Here is a 26050-nt window from a genome sequence, read left to right on the forward strand (position 1 = left end):
ATGACTATGAATGGCTCCAGAAAACTTGATAACTTAGAAACTATTAGATATTAAAAAAAAAAAGAAACTATTAGATATAAAGTGAGTACTCAGTTTCCATAAGGGAATGAACTTCAATTGTATCAATTACAATGATATCTGATGTGTTTCCTTAATAGGCAATATAGCAGTGTTTATCATAGTAAGAAAGCTCATATTCTTTGGTCCAGGAATTCCATTTCTTGAAATGTATCCGTACAGATGTACACAAGAGCACAAAGATGTATATACAGGATTACTTAGGTCAATTAAGGCTCAGTCGTAAGACTCAGCCACTCAAAGAAAATTAAGTGTATCTATAAGTTCTAATATAAAAGCTCATCCAGAAGGTAGTAACATTGGATGTAAAATAGTTTATTGTGCCCTAGAATATATTTTATAATCCCATTTGTGTAAAAGAGAAACAGGCAATAAACAGAAAATTTCTGTAAGGATGCCAAACAGCTTTTACATTAGTTAAATCACAGAAATGGAGCCAGGGAGTCAAAAGAAGGGACAAAGGAAGGGATTTCTACCTTTAACCTTATGACTTCTGGTAATCTTTATTTTTTTTGTTTCTTTTCTTTTTTTTTTTTTTTTTACCATGAGTATGTCCAATGCAGGAGACATAAGAGACTCGGGTTCAATTCCTGATTTGGGAAGATCCCCTGGAGGAGGGCTTAGCAACCCACTCCGGTGTTCTTGCCCAGAGAATGTCCATGGACAGAGAGGCCTGGTGGCTACAGTCCATGGGGGTCACAGAGTCAGACACGACTGAAGTGATTTAGCATGTACTCATGGATGTTCACATTTTAAATAAAATATTTGTTTAAAAAGATGCCACTGTGTAAATGTACTGTAATTCCCCAAACTAAAACTCAAACACTGATTTTATTTCCATGACCAATTTGCTCCCTAATATAGAACGCTACTGTGATGATAATAGGTACACTTGGAAAAGGGGGAAAAACATGGAATAAATAAATCTTTTGGATGAGAAATCAGAAGCCCCCAGGTATCTGAAGCAAGATATTTGTAATCAAGAAGTCCTTGTGGGGACTCCACCAGTGGCCCAATGGTTAAGACTGTCTTCCATACTTAGGATCAGAACCAGAATCAAATCCACATTTGGCTGACTGCCAAGCATCAGGGGGTCTCACCTTCCCAACCGGCATCCCCTACTCCCAGCTCCACTGTTAAGTTTTATTACAACGTAAAATAAAACATGGGCTTCCCTGGTGGCTCAGTGGTAAAGAATCTGTCTGCCAATACAGGAGATGCAGGTTTGACCCCTGGGAGAGGAAGATCCTCTTGAGAAGGAAATGGTAACCTACTCCAGTATTCTTGCCTGGGAAATCCCATGTACAGAGGAGCCACCAGACTCAGTCCATGGGGTCGAAAAAAGAGACAGACACAACTTAGCAACTGAATATAACAGAAAAAATACATCTGCAATAATGCTTTCTTCTAAGTATTTTCACTTGACTCTGATACTTCCAGTGCGTGAATTTTTCATAGTCCTGAGAGAATATATGAGTTCTGTATGATTCTCAAACAAATCCACAATTTAAACAACGTTAAAATCTGCATATTGAAGTATTAATGAAGACAGCCCCTTGTGAGACCATGATTAAGTCTCATGACATACAACTGTTTTACTTTGTTCCTTGAAAAGCATTACTTTTAAGAAAGTATTAATAAGAACCTCACAAGTGAAAATTAGGCATATGGTCACTTGCCATTGCTCAGTTTTCATAGAATATATAATTTTGCTTAAAACATGGACTGGAAGTTAAACACATACATAAAATTTTATGAAAAACAGGACTGGGATACTATATTTAATAATTAAATACAATATAGTGTTTTCATGTAGCAATGAGGCAATAACTTTTAAAATCAGATTTAATTTTTGTGGTTTACAGTAAAGAATTACATTTATTAAACCCTAAACCAGACATATACAATTCTTATCCACTAAGGACATATAAAAATAAAAGCACCAAATAAAATTCAAGGGAAGGTAATAATATTTTGCTATTAAAGAACAGACCAGAAGATAAAGAAAAGTGATTTACACAAAATTCAAAAGTAGATCAGAAATAATACATTAATGGTCAGAAAAAAATTATCTGGAATAGTTATTTAATTGTCAATGGGTTTACATTTTAAAGGGCAAATCAGAAAAAGTCACACCTACTTTTTATTTTTAAAAAACAATCTTGCTGATACTGATAGAAGAACATCCTATATTCCAATAGCATTTATTATCCAGAAAATGTTTTAAAAATCACAACTTTGATCCCAGTAAAAAACACATTGACTCAATTATGTAAATAGCTTCAGTCAGGAAAGTGTTGTTAGTTGCTCAGTCATGTCTGACTCTTTGTGACCCATGGGCTATAGCCCACAAGGCTCCTCTGTCCACAGAATTCTCCAGGCACAAATACTGGAGTGGGTTGCCATGTCCTACTCCAGGGTATCTTCCCCCAGGGATAGAACCTGGGTCTCCGGCACCGCAGGCAGGCAGATTCTTTACCATGAGCCACCAGACTTCCCTGAATCAGTCAGGAAAACCTCCTCCTTTTAAATTTCTAGGGTAAACCCACCTATGATGTCTTACCATTTTATCATAAATTAGATAAACCTAGTATCATCCTCCCTACTTCTGTCCAAGAAGAGGTTCTGTCCTTCCGCCTGAACTGAAGATCCCAGTAGAAATTGGGACCTCTTCTGGTCTACATTCCTTTGAACTATAATGTCTAACTTTTCACTTCAGTGACAGGCTTATTAGGGACTATTACACAATTTTGTGTAATTAGACTATTATTCAGTTCAGTTCAGTTCAGTCGCTCAGTTGTGTCCGATCACTCCTATTTCACATGAACTGTTTACATGAGATTTTAAACATATCTGAGGATATAACTCTCTAACCCATCCTTGGACAGCCTTCAACTAACTGCTATCCATAAGACCACTTTCCTTCTTGGAGTTTCTGAGGCACATAGAAAGGTAGATGGGAGAAAACAGGAGTGACAGATCCTTTGGGAATTTACTGATCCTATTCATAAACCATTTGTACTCTTTTTGTTAATCTCTTGTCTTCGGTTGCTTTATCTTGGAGACTGCAAAAATTCTGCAATGCAAATGGTCTGCACCATAGATCTATTCCTGGGCATGTATGGCATGTCTTTCTGGAGTTCAAAGTCTCTTTGCTGCTCTTCTAAACTTACACTTAGGAAAACAAATTCACTTGAAAATCCATAAGGCTTTCAAAGTTTAATAATGACATTTGTCTTTTTTTGGTGATACTTTTAAAGGATACTTTTACTTAGCCATCTAACTCTACCAACAATGGTAGAAATTCTTGAGCTTGTGTTGTATTAATTAAATGTATGAAAATTCTTATAAGATAGAGAAATACCTTCTTTGTATCTCAGAATATTATTATAAACCATCAGATATGTCTGTATCTTTTATATATCTGTAATTTTAGTATAATTTTCTCAACAGAGATCTACTTGGAGCTATGAAGATCAGTAGTAATATAGTTAATTATAGCTACATTACTTCTCAATGATTGTATAGATTGATTTCATTTTTCAAATTCTCTAATTATGTGTTAAAAGTATATCTCCAATTTTCCCAATCAATTGATGTGTTAAAAATGCAATATTAGAGCAATCCTCACATGGAAAGAAAATAGCTGGTTATCATTTCGTTCTCTGAGGTTTCTTTTTATGGTAACCAAACCCACGCAAATTTACTTTTGGCACCCACTGCCAACAAAGGAACAGTATTCCAAACACAGCTCCACATTCACATTGAAATTTTTCCCTCAGGCCTTTGAGTGCTCTGAAAGGAGTAGGATAATTTGCAGGATGATATGACTTTGGGGTTTCCTGTGGATGGTGCCTTAGCCCATAGGAGCCCTTTGGTTGGTAAAGAAAGACAGGCATTGTCTTGCAGGCTCCGTGCAATTTTCTGAGTGGAGTAATATCGAAAAAGACACTACCTTCTGCATGCTGTTTCAGTGGCAACAGAACTAAAGTAATTGAGCAAAAGAAAAGAAAATGATATTACTTGGAAGAGTTGCCATTTTTCTAAAAGTGTGCCCACTCCTTTGACCATGCTTCAGTCCCTCTCAAATAAATCTGGCACCCAGTTAAACAATTTCCTCAGACAGGCCCTGAGAGGAAAGGCACAGAAACAGCCTCCCGTGTAGACCTCCACAGAGGTCTCTTCAGGATAACAGCTGGGTGGGATTGGCAGCCGGGCAGCCCAGCTCTGTAGATGAATAAAGGCCTACAGTACCCCGGGCTGTCAATCTGGGATCTTTTGCTTAGAAAAACACTATCTTAGAAAAAAACTTTACCTCAGGAAATTAATCATTACTTGAGTGGTGGCAAAAGTCAAGTGAGCATTAAATAATAACATCCTAAATAATAATGGTATAAAATGACAGGTAATAAACACTACTTCTCTACTTCCAATGTCTTAATAATAGAACATTTTTTTAAAACTAAAATGGTGACTTGGTCTTTTTTGAGACATTGGTGGAATTACACTTGTAAATAAAACAGATGTCTTCTGATAATAATTACTGGACAAAAATTTAGAGGCCATTTCCATGTATTTGCCTTCAAAATGTCATAGATCAACTGCAAAATATTTTAAGAAATACATGAGCATCTCAGAGCACTGCTGCTTTAACATGGACAGACTCACAAGTCACTACCACCTATGAGTACCGGATGAAGGAAAAAAGGATCTACCGAAAAACTATGAGCAGTGCCAGAGTCCAGCTGAATACAGACTTATTTCCACAGGATGATTAAAAAAGGCACCTTTCTGAGAGCCAAATTCATTATAAATGCTTCTTTTATTAGTCAAAATTCCCATCACAACCTTAGTTCTCCCTAAAAGGAGCAACTAGCCAATATGAGGAAGGTACTCATATACTATATAAAACCTTGCCAAGCAATTAAGAGAATTTCTGGAGAAAAAGTAAAGAGATTATGATGATCACCGTCTAGTTTGACATACATTAAAATTTAACATGACATTTCAAACCTAATGGAAAACTAAACTATATTTTTTGCATGTTGGTTACAATGACTGCAGATAGTTGTACAGTTTGCATATCTGTCCAAAGTTTTTATGACTTATGACTACAGCTTACTCATTTTAATATTTTGTCATAAGCTTTTTTGCAAATTTTTTACAATTGTGATTTTGCTCTCCTGGTGGAATGTTTTAACATTCTATAACAAAAGTTATTAGGTTTTACTATACAGCATTTTGTATGAAAATAAACTCTGCCAGAAAGAAATTCTCTTAAATGAAGCTGCTTCAATTAAGCAAATTATAATTAAAACTGGGCTATTATGAAAAACAAAACAAAACCTTCACTCACTAAATAGCATATACATTGTTTCTTTCCAAACTGGATGACAGTCAATTCACATACGGGTGGGTGCACAGTAAGTTAAAAGTTCTCTTCAAGTTAAATGTAAAAATCATAGAATAAAATAATAAATGTCAGCTATTAACCTGTTATCCTCATATCAAAAAAGTGCATCACAGCCGTCTTTGCTTTCGACGATGCCAACTCCCTCCACAGGAACACATGCACAACTTCTGGGAATCTAAAAAATAAACAATAAGATTTTTTTAAAATGATGAACCTTGTAGTGAATTTAACCGACACACTACTCATAGAAATGCTCTCCTTGAGAAGAGAAAATTTGGAACTGGATCCTTCAAGGCTTTTTTTCTTTCAAGAAAAAATTTCCTGTCTTTTCACATACTTTACATCTTTTGAATAAGTTCTTGCATTAAAAGAGAATTATCTGTTACAGTAAACGTGGAAGCAACGTGGAAAATAATGCTAGAGTTAAGTCAATGTATTGGAATTAGAAATTATGCCACTGCAATCCATGATACAAATCTGACTTAAAGCTGATTCCTACTAAACTTCTTTTGGTGCATCAGCAACTAAACTCCTCAGGACGAAGACTCAGATAACCTCCTAGAAAATTCTTTTCTATAGTTTATTTCAGCAATGTTATGTTCCATGCTAAAATTAATTTCTGAAATAGGAAGCCAAAACCAACCAAAGTTAAATCCTGAGACATAACAAACTCTGGAAAGTAACGAAGAAAGGAACTTTCTCATACTTAGAATTAATTTATTCAAGCCTGATCCAAAAAAAATGCATAGAAGATCAGTCAAAGTATGCAATCCAAATAGATTAATCAGTCACCATCTTTAGATGGTTTATCTCCTAGTATAAAAGGCCCATATAAATAGGTACTACATATCTATAGATATCCATTGTTTATTTGTTCATTTTTAAAAACATTGCTCTTTCTTCTAGATAAGTTATCTCATAGAAAGTACTAAAGCATCAAGACATGAGAGTTAAAATGTGCCTTAATCCAGTACCATTTCATGTGACTGTTCAAAATGCTTAAAGGAAGCAGTTAGCTTTAATTTTCTCTCCTCCTCTTTGCATATCACTTCAGGACACCCTGTGCACTTTGCAACATGAATCATTATAAGCACGTAGGCCCACTCGGTTCCTCAAAAGACACAAAAGGTGCAAAAATAGCTTCTGCAATTGAAGCAAGAACCACGTCAGCAGCCAGATGAATGTGGGTGGTCAGATAAGATTCTGTTGCTGCAAAGGGCAAATTATTAAGCGAATGCTAGATTTATTTTCTTTCTAAACTTTGTTCTTGCCTCAAATCAACCATTTTCTGGCACTTAAATGACTCTTGACAAGCTCCACCATTCTCAAAATTGAAAGCTTCATCAAAGCCAAAGAGCATGACTGATTAAACACTGAGGGAATAGTGATGGGGTCCTTAAAGATACGTATGTATGTATGCATGTATGTATATGTATATATACATATAAAATAAGGCTTCCCTACTGGCTTAGAAGGTAAAGAATCTGCTTGCAATATGGGAGATCTGGTTAATCCCTGGGTTGGGAGAGCCCTTGAAGAAGGGGATGGCTATCCACTCCAGTATTCTTGCTTGGAGAATTCCATGGACAGAGGAGCCTGGTGGGCTACAGTCCATGGGATCACAAGGAGTCAGGCACTGTTGAGGAACTAACATTTTCACTTTCTTCATATTAAATTATAGTATATTTATTATGTATAGTATATATATATAAGGTATAATCTTATATGTATATATATCCATATATATCCATATATATATATATATCCATATATATATATATATCCATATATATCCATATATATATATGGTTTTGAACTGTGGTGTTGAAGAAGGCTCTTGAGAGTCCCTTGGACAGCAAGGAGATCAAACCAGTCAATCCTAAAGGAAATCAACCCTGAATATTCATTGGAAGGACTGATGCTGAAGCTGAAGCTCAAGCTCCAGTACTTTGACGGCCTGATGCGAAGAGCCGACTCATTGGAAAAGACCCTGAAGCTGGAAAAGATTGAAGACAGGAGGAGAAGGGGACAACAGAGAATGAGATGGTTGGCTGGCCTCATCGACTCAATGGACAAGAGTTTGAGCAAACTCCGGGAGATAGTGAAGGACAGGGTAGCCTGGTGTGCTGCAGTTCATCAAGTCACAAAAATTTGGACATGACTTAGCAACTGAACAACAACAACAATATTATAGCTTCTATAATTATACATATATATTTATATATTTAAACCATATCCATATTAAACCAAAGAGCACCTCTTTTGAAAAGAAAATCAAGTTCAAGTGCTAAAAAAACCACAACTGTACACTGGCAATATGACCTGAGCTAAAGCATGGCATCTCAGATAAAAAATAATAAATCACTGAGCTATTCACACTCTGAGATGAACTCACCCAAGATAGGAAGAGGCCAAGATTCTACAGATAACAGCTATTTACAGGAAACAACAACTTGTGGTATCCAGGGACCACCTGTGATTGGCGACCCCATGGCCACTGAACTAAAAGTTAAAAGACAACAGGAGAACTTCAGCCTCAGAACGCTGGCACTGACATTCACTCCTTCCAGCTATCTGGCAGCTGCACACAAGCACCCAACCATCCCCTAACCCAGAAAGCGTCATTCCCACCAGTAGCTTCCACAGGCAAAAGGGAGCACGTGAGTCCTCCAGACAAGATGTGTCAGGGGCAGTGTTCCCAGTTCTGACCCTGCTTTTCCAGTCTGACTCGCCAGGACTATGACCACGGGAAATAGGAAACAGTCGTCTCATGATATGTACATATAACTGGAATGTTAGATGATAGAAGACTGCTTTTTTCACTCATTAAGAGGGTTTGAAAATTGTTTCTATCGTATGAAACTGCTACGCATGACCTCTTCAATGACTGGTTTGCCTTTGAAGAACGAAAAGCACTGGTCATAATATTGTACTGCTATTTTACCTCACAGAAACTTCTAAGTAATTAGTGTGATTTTAAAGCAAAGATCTAAATGGTAATAACATGAAAGACAGGACACCAAGTTTGGAGATTTTGCGCAAATCGTTTTGTTGCAATTGGAATCAGTAATGGCCTCTACAAGGGAGGCAACTGTTGTTACTATTAAAATAGAGACATAGAGATAACCATCTCAGAAATTTGTTTTTGCCTTAATTTTAACTGAGTTTTTGTGCCTCAGTTTCGTCTTTGAAATGAAAGAAAAATATTTCCTCAAACAGCTCCTGAGAATGTAGTATTACAACTTACGCTCGTATTTCCTAGAAATCAGCAGTTCACACAGTATATTTTTTAAACAATGGAATAAAGTAAAGAGAGATGTTTCATTTTTTAAGCTTTACTTCTAAGTTATTGGATTCATAAGAAACCACTCTGCAATGAAACATTAATATCCAATAAAACTAAAAAGTTTTCAGAAAATTGTGTTCACAGATCTTGTTAAATATCCCCAAGTTAAAGTTCCTTCCTAAATATGAGGCAAAATTATCTTTCATTTTACTAACAAAGTAAAGACTGATTTTTTGTCGTTTATAGGCTTACAGAAGAGTTCCTTAAAAATATTTTCCAAACCTCCGTCACCTACTTGTAACAAACACTTGGAAAATTTGAACATTATTGTTTCTAATCCAGTGGTTTCTCAGACTATTTTTAGAAAAAAATCATCCTTGACATTAGATCTTTATTCTTGGAAGCTTACAGGTTATTATTACTAAGCTAAGTGAGGGTCATGTTGAGCTATGATTAGATAGGTGGGCAGGTATTAATAGATAGATAGACAGACATGGAGACGTATCTAAAATGTCCATTGCTAGTAAGATTCTTTAGTATTTCATTTCTCTATGCTTCCAAATTATTTTAAGACAAGTTATGGATTAATAGTTTACTATAGTTAGCATTTCATTGGTAAACTTCTCATGCAAATCAACCTTTTTTCTGAGGTTAAACACATACAGACTAGATCATAATTTTAGTAGAAGAGCCAATAAAATATACCAGTTACACTTTAGATGAGAGCTGTCACAATTAAAAACAATTATTATGTGCTTCAACTCTATGGAAGAAGTGGCAAATAGGACCTAGAAACAAGATATGATCCTTATATTGCTTGGTTAAAAGAAATGTTTAAAAGAAGGACTACCACTCTTCATATATTCAGTAGTACAAAAGAGATACATACCTCTTTTATTTTATAGAAGGGAGTAGAAGAGATTCAAAAGTAGTAGGTAAAGACGGGAGGAGAGTACTGAAAGATAAATGTATGCTTAAATACTTTATCAGAGTATACCGAAAGTGTACCAGAAGCAGCAGCTTCTCCTTGCTACAAAAAAGAACTTTGAATGGGGCCACTGTTCCATTTGGAGTGTCTAGAGGGGCAAAATAAGAGGCACCTGGGAGGTGGTAGAGAAGAGAGTTAAAGGCTGGGAAGATACACACACACAGACACACATACAGATAAGTCTGATTATAAGCTCATATTTTTAGAAACAGTTATGATACGAAGCTAAAGGTTGGAACTGGGTTCAGAATGTGAAGACGAAAAAGGGATAAAGAGAAGGAACAAGGAAAGAATGCTAATTTGGGAGCAGGGGGCAATTCACTGCTGGGACAACTACATAGAAGGCTTTGAAAAGTGCAAAGTGTGTCTGGAAAAGGGGAGTTTTCACAGAAGGAGGAAGGGACAAACAGTAAAAATTCGATTACTCTGCCATTGTGTTTAGGGGGCTGGTTCTGGAAACTGCTGGCGAAAATGATCTGAGAGTACCACTTCTCGGCAGGTTGTCAGTGCTGGAGCACAGAAAAGATACAAAATAAAAGCATTATGTGAATTTGAACTACTAAAAGCACAGAAGAGTAAGTACCTGTGAATTAATGATTATAACTTAAGCCTCCTATATTAGGGTTTCTGGACTATTTTTGTGACACTTTTAGACATTTGGTTTTTCCTGTGGTCATGTATGGATGTGAGAGTTGGACTGTGAAGAAGGCTGAGCGCCGAAGAATTGATGCTTTTGAACTGTGGTGTTGGAGAAGACTCGAGAGTCCCTTGGACTGCAAGGAGATCCAACCAGTCCACGCTGAAGGAGATAAGCCCTGGGGTTTCTTTGGAAGGAGTGATGCTAAAGCTGAAACTCCAGTACTTTGGCCACCTCATGCGAAGAGTTGACTCATTGGTAAAGACTCTGATGCTGGGAGGGATTGGGGGCAGGAGGAGAAGGGGACGACAGAGGATGAGATGGCTGGATGGCATCACCGACTCGATGGACATGAGTCTGAGTGAACTCCGGGAAATGGTGATGGACAGGGAGGCCTGGCATGCTGCGATTCATGGGGTCGCAAAGAGTCGGACACAACTGAGCGACTGAACTGAACTGAGAACGTCTATACTCATCAGAAAACGAGCTAAGTTTACAAAATACATAAATGAAAAAGCAAACTCTACAGAGCCTAGAAGGGAAACATTTGTGAACAAGTAAGTGCTGCAAAGTGTTTTAGGTGCTTTGACAAAAATATAAGCACAGTACTGGGCACAGCACAAACGAGGAAATGGCCAGTCCTATCAAGACAAGCACAAAAGGCTTGAGAGACACAACGATACTGTCTTTAAAAAAAATTATACATGTTAATGGGCTTCGCTGGCGGCTCAGTCAGTAAAGAATCTGCCTGCAATGCAGGAGACCCAGGTTCAATCCCTGGGCCAGAAAGAGCCCCCAGAGAATAGAATGGCAACCCACTCCAGCATTCTTGCCTGGGAAATCCCATGGACAGAGAAGCCTGGTGGGCTACAGTTCATGGGGTGGAAAAGAGTCTGACATGACCAAGCAACTAAATACACATACACACAGACACACACACACACAGACACACAGACACACACACACACAGTAATATGGGACTTCCCAGAGGCCTCAGGGGAAGAATCTGCCTGTCAATGCAGGAGACTCAACAGATGTGGATTCAGTCCCTCGGTCGGGAAGATCCCTTGGAGAAGGAAATGACAACCCAGTCCAGTATTTTTGCCTGGAGAATCCCTTGGACAGAGGTGCGTGGTAGGCTACAGTCCCTGGGGTCACAAAGAGTTGGACACAACTGAGCATGCATGTAGGCTAGCATACAAAAACTTGCAGTTTCCAGTGTTAGATTTAGAGATAAATAATCAAATTAAATAAAAACATAAGGCTCTATCATTCCTGTTTCTCTCTAGTTTCATCTATTTTATTTTACTGTGGTGAAAGTCTGGTTCATGAGGAAGCTTAGGGAATAAGGTAAATGTTCTAGTTAATACAATCTTATGGTTAGGTAAAGACCACAGAGAAATAATTTTTGCTTTAACATCTGCTAATGGTTATTTTCCAAAGTACATTAGCCTTCTCCCTGAGTTAATTACAGTCTCCTGAACATAATTTAATCTTTCTTTGATGATTCAGGATAGTATAGTGCTCTCTGGTCCTGACTCTGCATCTGGGCTATGACTGTCTGGTGCTGGCAACACAAACTTCTCCCCCACATGTATTCTTAAACACGTGTCAAGTTTTCCAAGATCAGAGTTGTAACTGAGATTTTTCTTTTTTCTTGACCACATATTTGACATCAGACTAACTTATTTTAGGAGCAAATACATAATCATTCACTTCTATCACCATTATTTGTTGAGCTTATTCTAAATCATATAGGGAGTATTTAGTAATGTGAAAGATTTTAGAAATCATCGAGTCTCTCAGCCAAATAACAGGGAAAAAAGAGCTGAGAACCAGAGAAGTTAAAATACTTGCTTAAGGACTCATAGGTCATTATTGACCTGGACTATATATAGCTTAGGTCTTCAACCATTCAAGTCAACTATTTTCCACTATCCATATTACTATTTTATTACAAGTTTATTAACCTGACCCCACTGCAGAAACTGATTAAATGAAAAAAGGAATAAAAATGAGGAATAAATAATATTGAACTTAGAATGAGCAATGACATTTACTACCCATATTAAAGTTAATAAGTCAAATGAACAGAAAATTACAGTAGCTAAAAACCAATGCTTCATTAAACTGTTTATCAATTTTTATCCCAAAGCAAGAACAGCTCATTAATTGACAGTTAATGGAGATAAGCCCTTTGGTTCATAAAACCGAAATTTCACTAACAGAGCCTATGGAAATACAGGACCCCACCTTCACAGGTACTGCTTCGCTTGCAGAATGCTCTTTGCTGCTTTGTTTTTGCAAAAGGGCATGGCCAATTAGATGTTCTGTATTAATTAAATTTTTTTGGTTTTCTCATATGTGATACATTTTTATATTTATATTCTCACTTTAAGTTTTCTTTCTCTTCTTTTCAACTCCCTCTATTCTATCCCTTAATAATATTATGGCAGGTAAATAACTACTGCTTAACAAGTTATTGTAAACATTTATTCTTTAACTAAATACCTGAAGGATAAAGCCAAAGGAGGACTATTTGACTAGCGTACTCTAATGAGAAGTATGACATAACAAAGTCATACCTCCAAGGTATTGTTTTCTCTAGTCTCATCTTTTACAGAACTTATTTTTACTATTTGGTTACAATTTTGGTATAACTAAATAAGGTCATTAACTCTTTCTCTAAATCTCCTTTACTCCTGGATGTGCCAAGATTAGCATAAAGAAAAGCCAACGTTAATTTTGGATTCTGTAAACAAAGAGAACAGAGAAATAGAGTGGTAAAATATGCATTATATTCATAAGTATGCATAAACAAGCTGACCTTGCCTGAAGGAAAATCTCTCTCTTAGGGAAGAGCCTCCCACATCAATGGAAATAATACCCAAAGTAATGAAAGCACAGCTGACAACTTGAATTGCATTCCAAAATTTCATGCTGCAACTGATTCTCAGATGTAATGAATAAAACTGTTTTCAGTCTCCATATCCTAGGTCCGCACACAATAAAGATCCTTCAAGAAGAAATCAAGGCATATCTTACAATCTAATCAGATGAGCCCTATTCAGTTAGTAACTGAGCTGCTGAAATAATCAATTGTCTCTCTTGAAAATTTTTACAGTCAGGGAAATGGGCACTCACATGCCAGTGTAAAGGCACACAACCTCAAATCTCGATTCCACACCGTCCAAGGATTGATGAGGCACACAACAACAAAAAATAAACAACAGGGTACAACCCTCAAGAGTTTGGAATTAGACATAAAGTTAGGAAATGACAAATAATCTGAATATCAGCTATTATCAGAGCTTAACAAAGTATATGATCAAGAAGGGTTTGCACAACCAGGTAGGACAACAGTGGTAAGTGGTTCAAATGGAAGTGATGCTTTATCCAAGTGAAGCATGCATAGTTTCTCAGTCATGTCTGACTCTTTGCAATCCTATGGACTGTAGCCTGCCAGGCTCCTCTGTCCATGGAATTTTCCAGGCATGAATACTGGAGTAGGGTTGCTATTTCTTTCTCCAGGCGATTTTCTGGACCCAAGGATCGAACTCAGGCCTCCAGCATTGCGGGCAGACTCTTTACCGTCTGAGCCACCAGGGAATCCCTTATCCAAGTGAGGTAACCAGAAAAGCTTTATAATCACCTCTGCTATGTAGTTATTCAGGTACTACCCTGGCACTTTGATAATCTCTGGGTGGCATTCATATTTTTAGCCTCATCCTGGAATATGTCATCACCTGCAAAGTTTAAGGCTAGAAAAATGTTCAAGTTTCAAGCAGGTGCCTATAATATCCTAATAGACAAACTCTGTCAGATAATTCCAGAATTTCATCTATTGGCTCATTCACTCAATCATATGATACATTTTCCAAAGCATATATATCTTCAATGTGATGACATAAAATATTATTGGAAATCAAATTTCATATGAAGTTTGAATCTAGATATTATTATCTCATTTATCTATTAACTGATATCAATTTCAATGACATTGAGTATGAATTCAAAATAATGTACACATGTGGAATTCAAAGATAAACAAGACAAGAATCCTTCTTTCAAAGAGCTTGCTGTCTAGTGTATGAGAAAACCATATAAACAAGTTGTAAAAGCTACAGAGGCATAAAATGGCCTTATGGGAGTACAGAAACAAGACATTGATTGGGCATGCAGCAATTAGGAAACACGCTCTTAGGTCTTAAAAGAATGCTAGGATTTGGCAAGTACAGATGCAAAGAAAAGGCATTTAATATGTATATATCATTATGCACTAGAGAAGACCAGGGGATGTTGAAGAAATAGCTGGTCTGACTAGAACACTTGGCACATCGAGCTAATGGAAGTGAGGGCTGAGAAGGAAAGGTCTTGAGGGATGGTAAGGGAACTCTGGTAGACAGTGACTAGCATCATAAGTTCCAAGCAGACTACCCCAATCACAGACACACTGTAGAAAGTTCACACATATTTCATCTCTTTCCATCTCTTCCTGGACAAACTACAAATGTGTAACCTGAAAAAGAATCAATTTTGAGAAGTTTGTAAGATAAAGAAGACTTGAAGCTAAAGGGAAAAAGAAGTGATAAGAGAATTAGGGAATAAACTCTTGGAAAAGTGGGAAAGAAAAGGGAACTCAAAGGCATCAATTAAAAGATCAGTTTTGGAAGAAAGAATGAAAACTTTTGTTTTATTTATTTATTCTATTTTTATTTGATTGCACCAAGTGGCATGCAGGATCTTCCCCAATCAGAAATGGAACCCATGTCCCCTGCACTGGGAACATGGAGCCTTAACCACCTCCAGGGAAGTCCAACTTTTCTGAATTAGACTGGAGGAAAAGAAGAAATAATGAAGCAAATTAACATGTTAGATAGAAAAGAAACTGAGAATTTTCCTTAAGATGTTCTTAACTTGCTCAGAAAAGTAGAATGCTGGTCATCTGACAGGCATGAAGGAGCTAGAAACTGTTGAGGGGCTTAATGAGTTTAAACAGCTATTTTCCCTGAGTAATTAATCACTAGATAGTCTTAAGAACACTGTTTCTTATTAGGCTATTTACAAAGAGTAATTTGCACCAAAATATACACAAAACTTATCTAAGTCGATCAGTTCAGTCGCTCAGTCATGTCTGACTCTTTGCGATCCTATGGACTGCCTCACGCCAGGCCTCCCCGTCATCACCAACTTCCGGAGCTTGCTCAAATTCAGGTCCATCGAGTTGGTGATGCCATCCAACCATCTCATCCTCTGTCGTCCCCTTCTCCTCCCACCTTCAATCTTTCCCAGCATCAGGGTCTTTTCCAATTAGTCAGTTCTTTGCATCAGGTGGCCAAAGTATTGGATAAACATATCTAAATACTATATCAAATAAAATATTAAAATTTCTTTTATTTTTCAGTAAAACTCTAAAGATGATGACCAGCCTAGATAGCATATTCAAAAGCAGAGACATTACTTTGCCGACTAAGGTCCGACTAGTCAAGACTATGGTTTTTCCTGTGGTCATGTATGGATGTGAGAGTTGGACTGTGAAGAAGGCTGAGCGCCGAAGAATTGATGCTTTTGAACTGTGGTGCTGGAGAAGACTCTTGAGAGTCCCTTGGACTGCAAGGAGATCCAACCAATCCATTCTGAAGGAGATCAACCCTGGGATTTCTTTGGAAGGAGTGATGCTAAAACTGAAACTCCAGTACTTTGGCCACCTCATGCGAAGAGCTGACTCATTGGAAAAGACTCTGATGCTGGGAGGGATTGGGGGCAGGAGGAGAAGGGGAGAACAGAGGATGAGATGGTTGGATGGCATCACCGACTCAATGGATGTGAGTCTGAGTGAACTTTGGGAGTTGGTGATGGCCAGGGAGGCCTGGCGTGCTGCGATTCATGGGGTCGCAAAGAGTCAGACACAACTGAGCGACTGAACTGAATTGAACTGAACTGAAAGATGATGAACTATTTAAGACATTATCTATGAATAGTAGACATAAAACAGTCTTTAAAATTTTATATATTTCTATTCTTTTCTTTAAAAGAATAGCTGTGGAGATCTTTTACTAAACATGATCTCTTACTAAACATGAGATCTTTTCATAAACATGAAAACTTATCTATTTTGATTTTAGAAATGTTGAGTTTAAAAGACTGAACTATTAGTTAATATCTAGGATATAGATTCCTTACCTTATTGAATTAACTATATATATTCAACCACAGTGAAATATATTGAAAGTTAAAAAGTCATTTGAATGTCCCACAGGACATGAGACAGTAGCTGGCAGAGTAGGAAGTCAATAGATATTTGTCAGTTGAGTGAATGGAGGAATAAATAAATGTGAATAAGCGAATGAAATAATGAATGACTGTGAATATACCACATGTGTGCCCAGCACCTGAGAAAACACTCTTCTTGCTTACTGAATAAAAAAGAGCTTCATAAACTCTCAGACATAGAGCACAGATTGGATCTTGGTTAGTCTACCACCATATCCAATAATTGAGGACACAGAAACCCCTCAGGACTAAGTGACAGACCTAAGTGGACTTAGAGAAAGTTGAGCATTCTAAAACCTCAAGAAGGGTTAGTTTTTGAATTTCTGGCACTTTTTCATCTACTAACCACACAAAGAAATTTTTTGCAAATGTTGCAAGATGCAGAGAAGTTAGATGTTATTTAAAAGTTTAGGTAGAAAAAAAGTTAACAGAAATGTGTATTTTTTTAACCAAATAATAATTTTAAACATCCAATCACCTTATCTTTTGTTAAGAATCTCATCTCAATACAGTTAACTAAAGTAAGTAAGAGTTAGGCTTAAATCTCTTTAACTGAAATGTAAACAATAAAATATTAATTTAACATGGTCTCTCCAATTTCTCACTCTTTTTTTCCTGCCTCTGTACTGATTGGAGTGGTCATTTTAATTGCTAAAGACTTGTGAAGTCTGATGCTGATTCTATCATGCATGCATGCTCAGTCGCGTCAGACTCTTTGCGAGTCAAAGGACTGTAGCCCGCTATGCTCCACAGTCCATGTAATTTTTTAGGCAAGAATACTGGGTTGCCATTTCCTTCTCCAGGGGATCTTCCTGACCACTTTACCACTGTGACACCTGGGAAGCTCTAATTCTATGTATACGTATGCCAAACATGTAGATGTGAAAAGCACTGAAAACCAGGGGAAAAGAAAGATCAGGCCTGGATTAGAACCTGAAGCATGTTAGGAGGAGAGAGAAAATGTGCAAATGAAAAGAATACTGCATTTTAATTCAGGAAATTCACACCCCTGCGTTAGTTCTCGGGCTTCCCAGGGGGTGCAGTGGTAAAGAATCTGTCTGCCAAGCTGGAGAGGCAAGAGGTGGAGGTCAGGGATCTAAATCTTTTAACTGCATAATATTGGACAATTTATTTAACCTTTTTGATACTTCTTTCTTCTGTGAGAAAATGAAAACAATAATTCCTCCCAGTCAAGGTTGCTGTATCCAGGTGTCTGTCACAGTAGGTACTCAATAAATTGATTTTTGAAAGATAATAAGATTAAGGGGGAATCCTGTGAGGAAGAGAATATAATAGCTAATGATATAAAATCTCATAATTCTATATATCACTACCTAAAGCAGAATATTGCAATAGTCATGTTGTGCTTCAGCCCATTAACATTAAGGATATATTTATTGATGGCCTGAATATTCATTTCTTATGGTATTGTTAGGGATTGAGATGATTTTTGTCAGTATTTTAATCAATTTATCAAAGAAAAGTGATGATGATTCTATGCCAAGTTTTGGTTTAGGTAACACATTTAGGTACAATTCAATGGTAACAAAAATATGTACTGCATGCTACTATGGACAAAGCAAGGTGTCTATTTCAGTTTCTTTAGCAATTAAAAGGGAGCGGTACAGTTCACAATATTTAATTGTCTTTTTAAAGTGACATATCAGATATATGTATGTGGTATCAATATCAAGGAGAATTTTATTTTTCCTAAAAACTGGCTTTACAGATTACATTGTAAGCTATTTAGTGTCCCTTTTTAGGTTGACTGCTAGAAAGCTAACATCCAAATTTGGGGCCTTTCTCTAGGACGTATCTAGGCTTTGTTCACGTGTATTCTGATCATTACCATCATTTCTAGCTTCAAGGACTAGTGCGACCTTTGTTTCCTATTGGCTCATGCCCACACTCACTAATTCATACACATACACACCTCAATAATGAGGACTATTACAGAAGACATAATAAATGTAGCTGGGAACTGTTTCCAAAATTGAATCTATTTGTATATTTCAATAGTGTTTGGGCAGCACAATTCTGAAAGCTAACTGGTTCCAGGAACATAAAAAGTAATGTGGAAACTCCCCAAGTATTTTTCTTTCCTCCAGCCTCCAACTGTATTGATTCCAAGAAAAGAAAGGATTTCATAAATACAACTGAAAAGGTACATATAACACAACTCAAGAAAAACATTAATTGTTTTTCCTTCTCTAAGAAATTGCATATGAATAATATGGAAATAATATGGTCAAATTATATTATCTTTGAGACATGGTCAAATTTCCAGCTACTGTCAAGGCTCAGCAGCAGACGTGCTAAATGCATCTGACATATTCTTGGACACAGATAACTTACACTGGCAGATCCTACACGCAGATCCTGTGCAGAGTATTCAAAGGGTTGGATGAATGTTTTTTATTTGCTGAACATCCATAGGGTATAAAATCAGATTTGAACACATGTACTTTAACAAGTTTAGAATCCATTTGATCAGAAAGCATTTCAAGTCTCAAATCAACTTCTGCTTTAAAGGTAAAAGCATCATCTATCATAAATGTTACTAAAATTCTAAACAATGAGTTAGAATCCCAAAGCCATTTTCAGTGAGGATTTGATTTAGCCCATCATACGTGATTTAATTTTCTCTTTGTTTTCAAATAAATCCAAATGCTGGAGAATGTGTATTTGTATCCATAATTTTGGGTTTCAGTCAACACTGACTAGTATCCAATATGGGCATATTAGCTTGATTTCTATGTTGTTCACACCTATATAAATGATTTGAGGAACACAATTTAAACAATGCAGCCAGCAATAAGTCACCCTGAAAAAAATTAGAATAAGTTTTTAAAATATGCTTTGGTTTCAGCTTTAAAGCAGTTTGCCAAAATCTGCAGACCCACGAATGGTCTTCATCACACACTGTTCACTGACTTCACATATACTAAAGTTATTTGGAATCTCACTTTCATTTTCTCTGATACTTCACTGAAGGGAAAATAATTTGTTTAGAAATCTTATTAAGGATTCTTCCTTAGCACAGATTCTCATTAAAACAAACAAAAGTAGAGAAAAATAAGCAAAAAACAATTAAGCAAATAGATATACAAAGACTACAAAATTAAATATTTTATCATATTGTCTCATTTATCAGGCTTTCTCTGATTTCATTAAGGGCCTTTAGACTAGGTGCCAGAACTAATTTTATTGCAGCATCTGCTCTTTGGTTTTAACATGGGTATACAAGTAGATTATAATATTTCTTTTAATTGATAACTAGCAATATAGAGAAGAATATGTTTTAATAATGCTTTGAGTATGTGTATTATTTTCTTTTTCACAGCTTATCATTTCATCTTCATAATATCCTTATAATGTGAGAAAACCATGTGGAAATAGAGGCTCAGAAAGGTTAAGTAGTTGTCAAAGCAATCTCTCCAAGATTACACAATCAAATCAGTGAGGAGTGACCTGGCTTCCTCTCTCCTAGAATAAGGCTATTTCCGTGGACCAAAGAGGATGCTATAAGCCAGCTTTAAGAAAGGTTTTTAGAAAGCATGGATAGGATTCATGGGCAGGAGACCCAGGTTGAAGATCCCCTCTGTCATGGACTGACATTGGGCGTGGTTCCCTTACCTTCTCTGAGCTTGAATTTCCTCATATATAAAATGGGAATATAAGTCAATTTGTACTGCAAAAAAATAATAAAATAAGATAAAACGGGAATCATAAAGGTGCTGGCCCTATTTATATACCACTAAGTTGGTGAGCCAAAATTGAGATGACGTGACATGTCAACTGACATGTCAATTTTAAGTCACCAAATTGTGTGTGTGTGTGTGTGTGTGTGTGTGCGTGCGCGCGTTAGTCGCTCAGTCATGTCCGACTCTCTACGACTCCATGGGAAATGCCCCCCATGGGATTTCCCAGACAAGAACACTGGAGTAGGTAGCCATTCCCTCCTCCAGGGCATCTTCCCAACCCAGGGACTGATCCCAGGTCTCCCACATTGGAGGCAGATTCCTTACCGTTTGAGCCACCAGATACTCAAAGACCAAACCAAATTTGTTGGTAAAGAAACAAAAAGAGAAGGAATTAAAAGGCTTGAGCCTTAACTAATACTTCCTATTTCCCTGAGAGCCCTGAGCAAGTTCTGTCAGCCCACAGTAACGCATCAGAAAGCTTTCTACACAATAACGCGGTTAAGAAAGACCAGCCAAAGCCTTCTGTACACATCCACCGGCAACGAATTTACACTCATTGTATGCATTGATGAGAAATCACTTTAGCATCCACCCCATGTGAGATTCCATGACAAGGACCTGCAAAGGCCAGGAAGGCTTCAGACATGTGAGTCCTGCTGGGCTGCAGTAGGAAGATGTGTCCATGGCGGGAAGGTTAGTGTTTGTCTAGTGCAGGCCCTGCAACATCTTCACCCCAGAAGCTAAAAATGGCATAATTTCATCTGTGCCTGGCACAGTCTACAGTAAGCATCAACCTTTAGTTTAGTAAATGGGAAGGGACACATGAAAAAAGAGAATATCAGCATCATTAGTGTTCTTATCCCATGGACAGAGGAGCCTGATAGGCTGCAGTCCATGGGGTCGCTAAGAGTCGGACATGACTGACTGACTTCACTTTCACTTTTCACTTTCATGCATTGGAGAAGGAAATGGCAACCCACTCCAGTGTTCTTGCCTGGAGAATCCCAGGGACGGGGGAGCCTGGTGGGCTGCCATCTATGGGGTCACACAGAGTCGAACACAACTGAAGTGACTTAGCAGCAGCAGCAGCAGCAGCACCAGTGTTCTTAATTGTAGGGACCACTGATACCCTTAAAAGCCCTTCAGTAGGTACATCTGCTTAGTGATGCCTCGTCTATAAGAATGACAGGGCTCTGCACTTGAAGACACATGGCCTATTCACCCTTGATGCTTTTCTATATTTGGACCATGACCCTTTTGACTGTTACGGTCCTTTCTCTTCAAATTTGTTACAATAAAATCCATTTTTCAGAACCTAGAAATGAGTGAACATGAGGGCAGAAACAGTGTAATAAATAAGCCTGTGCAAAACCTTATTTAATTACCTGCTCCCATGACCTGTTTCATAAAACAGATCTTCCTTTCTTTTCTCCTCATGGAGAAAGGGGCACAGAGAATGGAACTCTTTACTCATAAGAAAAAAAGTAAGAGAAAAGAAACAATATAGGCATAGTACTCAGAACCAAAAAATACAAGTACATCATATGGAAAATATTTATAAATAGTGCCTCCTCACCAAGGGTTTGCTATAAATGGAGGGTTTCTGTATTCTTGTCAGCTTATTTTCTCTGACAAAAACATCTCAAAGAAAAGTTCAAATGACTGTATTGCAATGTGGTCTAATTTCCATGAGATATAAGGTTAGGGTGTAAAATAGCTATACTTAATAGTTTTGGATGGGAAATATGTATTTTTATTTTTATAGGGCATTAGTTAAACAACCTACACAAGTGAACCCAAATGAAAATAAAATATTTAGTTCTAAATTGTTTCACAGCCCTTTCCTTCATGGGACAAAGAAAATAGTTGTAACTCATCAAAAGCGATAAATTTGAAATACTTTCTTCAAGGAGATAGCAATTAGGACATTTAAGCGAAAATTGGCATGCATCATTTAGACAGGGAAGGGAGGCAATGTCATCCAAAATTGCAAACAAAGAGCTATTCTTCTGGAATAACAGTTTTCCTGCTGTGTACGTATGTGGTTGGTATGCAAATATCATGTACACACATCTCTAAAATCCTTCCCTTTGTTTCTAATGTGGTGATATTATGTCAAGAAAAGTATTATAAGTAATTATGAATTGAGCTTCTAGGTAGTAGCAGGTAGTGCTTGTCAAACATAAAAGAAGATTTTCATCCTGAAAAGCCACAAGAAATTATCTCCTCCTTTGATTTGTGTGGTGAGGAGAGGAAGTCAGGAATCTCTTCTGTCATTGACACTACCATAAAGGGAGTGAGCCCAGCGACAAATCTGATACACACAGGAGGCCCATTCAAAAAATCCCTACAGAAGAAACCATATCCTGGAGGTTTCACAAGTCTCTGGATCAAGCCTAGCCTGAAAGCACACGGCCCCTGAACGACTGGGGATTGTGAGTCAATAATGTTTCCATCTTTGCTGTAAAGAATTTGAGTCAGGTTCTTGGTCCCTTACTATCAAAGGAATCACCATGCAAATAGTATGATTAAAACACATGGGCTCTTGTTTCTTACTTCCTAGATCTACCTGCCTGCCCATGAAGAAGGCATGATGCCAAGGAAGATTGCACTCTTTCACCTGGGTTGCAATTTTCTGCCCAACTCATTCTCTCAAAATGAGAAGTACTGAGCTGACTGAGTTGCTTGTATGTTTTGGAAATTAATACTTTGTCAGTTGTTTTGCTATTATTTTCTCTCATTCTAAGGGCTGTCTTTCACCTTGTTTATAGTTTCGTTTGCTGTGTAAAAGCTTTTAAGTTTAATTAGGTCTCACCTGTTTATTTTTGTTTTTATTTCCATTACTCTTGGAGGTGGGTCATAGAGGATTGTGCTGTGATTTATATCATAGAATGTTCTGCCTATGTTTTCCTCTAAGAATTTTACAGTTTCTGGTCTTACATTTGGGTCTTTAATCCATTTTGAGTTTATCAAAATGGGTCAGAATGGACATCATTAAAAAAATCTACAAACAATAAATGCTGGAGAGGATGTGGAGAAAAGGGAACCATCTTGCATTGTTAGTGGGAATGTAAATTGATACAGGCACTATGGAAGACGGTATGGAGATTCCTTAAAAAACTAGGACTAAAACTACCATATGACCCAACAATCCCAATACTGGGCATACACCCTGAGAAAACCATAACTGAAAAAGATACATGTACCCCAATGTACACTGCACAACTATTTAGAATAACTAGGACATGGAAGCAACCCAGATATCCATCAGCAGACGAACAGATAAAGAAGTTGTGCAATATTACTCAGCCATTAAAAGGAATGCATCTGAGTCAGTGCTAATGAAGTGGATGAACTTAGAGCCTATTATACACAGCGAAGTTAAGTCAGAAAGAGAAAAACCAATATCGTATATTAACACACACATTATGGAATCTAGAAAGATGGAGCTGATGAAGCTATGTGCAGGGCAGCACTGGAGATGCAGACAGAGAGAACAGACTTATGGACATGGGCAGGAGGGAAGGAGAGGGTGGGACGAATGGAGAGAGGAGCGTGGAAACATAAATACTGCCATATGTAAAATAGAGAGCCAGTGGGAATTTGCTGTCTGACTCAGGGAATTCAAACCGGGCCTCTGTGACAACCCAGAGGGGTAAGGTGGAGTGGGAGGTGGGAGGGAGGTTCAGGACAAAAGAAAAGAAGTAATTCTGCTCCTGAGGCTCAATGTCACAGGTGACTCCATGAAGACAGCACTGGAATGATAAAGTCCAAGGATTCTGGAGAACTGGGTCACAATTGTAACACACCCATCAGCTACAAGACCTTGATTCAATTACTAATGTTCCTAGCATCTGTTTCTTCATGTAGAATGGGGTTAACAGTAGTCCTTACATGAGAAGATTGTTTTGAGTATTAAATGAGATACCATATATAAAACTCCCAGACAATATCTGAAACTTATGAACATTCATAAAGTACTGGCATTCTTATTGATATACTAGCAGAGCCAAATTTCCTGCAGCTGTAAATATAGGCTAACATTCTATTTATAAAAGTAGATACTTGATTTTTATTATTTGAGCTATATGAATAACAAGTGTATCAAATTGGTTGAAAATGGTTATTTAATTTTGCCTGTACCCAGCATCTTGAGAATATATTGTCTCAGTGCAAGTAAATATTCAAAAGGCAAACTTTTAAAAATTGTATTTCATAAAGTAAAGCTCATTAAGTAGAAAACCAATCCTGTAATAATTTCTCTCTCTCTATCTCTCTCTCTCTCTCACACACACACACACACACACACACACACACACACACACATATGGAAGAAGGGCTAGCCATCAAATGTAGTTCATTTCTTGGCTTGTCACAGGAAAGCCATTCAGGCCCTCGATGTTGCCCATGAGGGACATCTAAGTATTCCTGAAAAACAAATGTGGATATGCATCTTGTCAGTTTCAAAGAGAGCCATTCCTTCACAAGAAGCTAAAACAGTAAGGAAAAGGGGACAGAGAGAATCATGTTTCATAGAAAAACTGGATGTTCATATTGCTATTCATTGTTTCCTCTAGTCCTGTAGAATTGATAGGATATGCAGCTAGCTTCTATGCATGCAACCTGAAACTGTAATGAAAGTTCAATCCAGGTGGTGGAGGAACAAACTAGTTATGTCAGAAAGCAGGGAGGGGCTTCCCGGGTGGCACAGTGGTAAAGAATCCGCCTGCCAATGTAGTGGACATGGATTAGATCCCTGATCCGAGAAGATCCCACATGCCACGGAGCAACTAAGCCTGTGCACACAACTACTGAGCCTGTGCTCCAGAACCTGGGAACTGCAACTGCTGAGCCCCCCGTCGCAACTACTGAAGCCCGCACGCGCTAGGGCCCATGCTCTGGAATAAGAGCAACCATGGCAATGAGAAGCCCAAGCACCACAACTTGAGAGTGGATCCCGCTTGCTGCAACCAGAGAAAAGCCCGCATAGCAACAAAGACCCAGCACAGCCAAAAATAAAGGAAATAAATAAAATTAGTTTGAAAGAAAAAAGCAGGGAGACCTTTGTGAACTGAGATCCAGTTAGGGGGAGCAAATAGTCCCTGTGCAGGCCGGCCTCTGATGGTGACCCAGCACCACTGAGTAGTTTGGAATCCACCCGATTCAGCTTGTACCTCAAAATCCACATATCACTGAACACCAGTGAATAATGAATTCTCTTCAAATGCAGGTCAAATGGCTAAAGTCTCTTGCACCCACCCCACTCCCACCCCTGTATGTTTCAAACCATATTGTTGCCCAAGAACCTCCATCAGAAATTAGCTTCAGCAGCACATATTTCCCCTTAACTTCAGACTCAGTGCTTGGGTTGCAGCACAGCTGGGTGGCAGCAAAAACCCCTGAAAACGTCTGCATTTGACTGGTGAGAAAAAACCCCGTTAAAGCTCACAAACAGCGGAGGCATGAAGCCGAGGAGCGAGAGCATCACTGCGCTCAGCTGCTGAAGTGTGGCTCTATTACTGCAATTTTGAGATACTTATCAACATTCAATTAACATCTATGATATGATATTAGTCACTGTTAACACTTATTAAGCACCTCTGTGCAAAGTGCAGAATTCAAGTTTAATAAGGTAGGACTCCGACTGCCAGATGGCATCTTCATTTGATTT

The 26050-nt window shown here is 37.8% G+C and overlaps 1 protein-coding gene across 4 annotated transcripts in view; it reads right to left on the minus strand.

Annotated features, from left to right (window-relative positions):
• HIVEP2 (HIVEP zinc finger 2) overlaps positions 1–26050 on the minus strand; it is a 216907-nt gene that overhangs the window by 35685 nt on the left and 155172 nt on the right. For all 4 annotated transcript variants that reach the window (XM_040238591.1, XM_040238592.1, XM_040238590.1 and 1 more), the window contains one exon: positions 5572–5666. The gene's annotated coding sequence lies outside the window, so the exon portion shown is untranslated. The remainder of the gene's footprint in view (positions 1–5571; positions 5667–26050) is intronic.

Source organism: Oryx dammah, unplaced genomic scaffold, assembly GCF_014754425.2.
Source record: "Oryx dammah isolate SB20612 unplaced genomic scaffold, SCBI_Odam_1.1 HiC_scaffold_4, whole genome shotgun sequence".
In the NCBI taxonomy this organism is placed as follows: Eukaryota; Metazoa; Chordata; class Mammalia; order Artiodactyla; family Bovidae; genus Oryx; species Oryx dammah.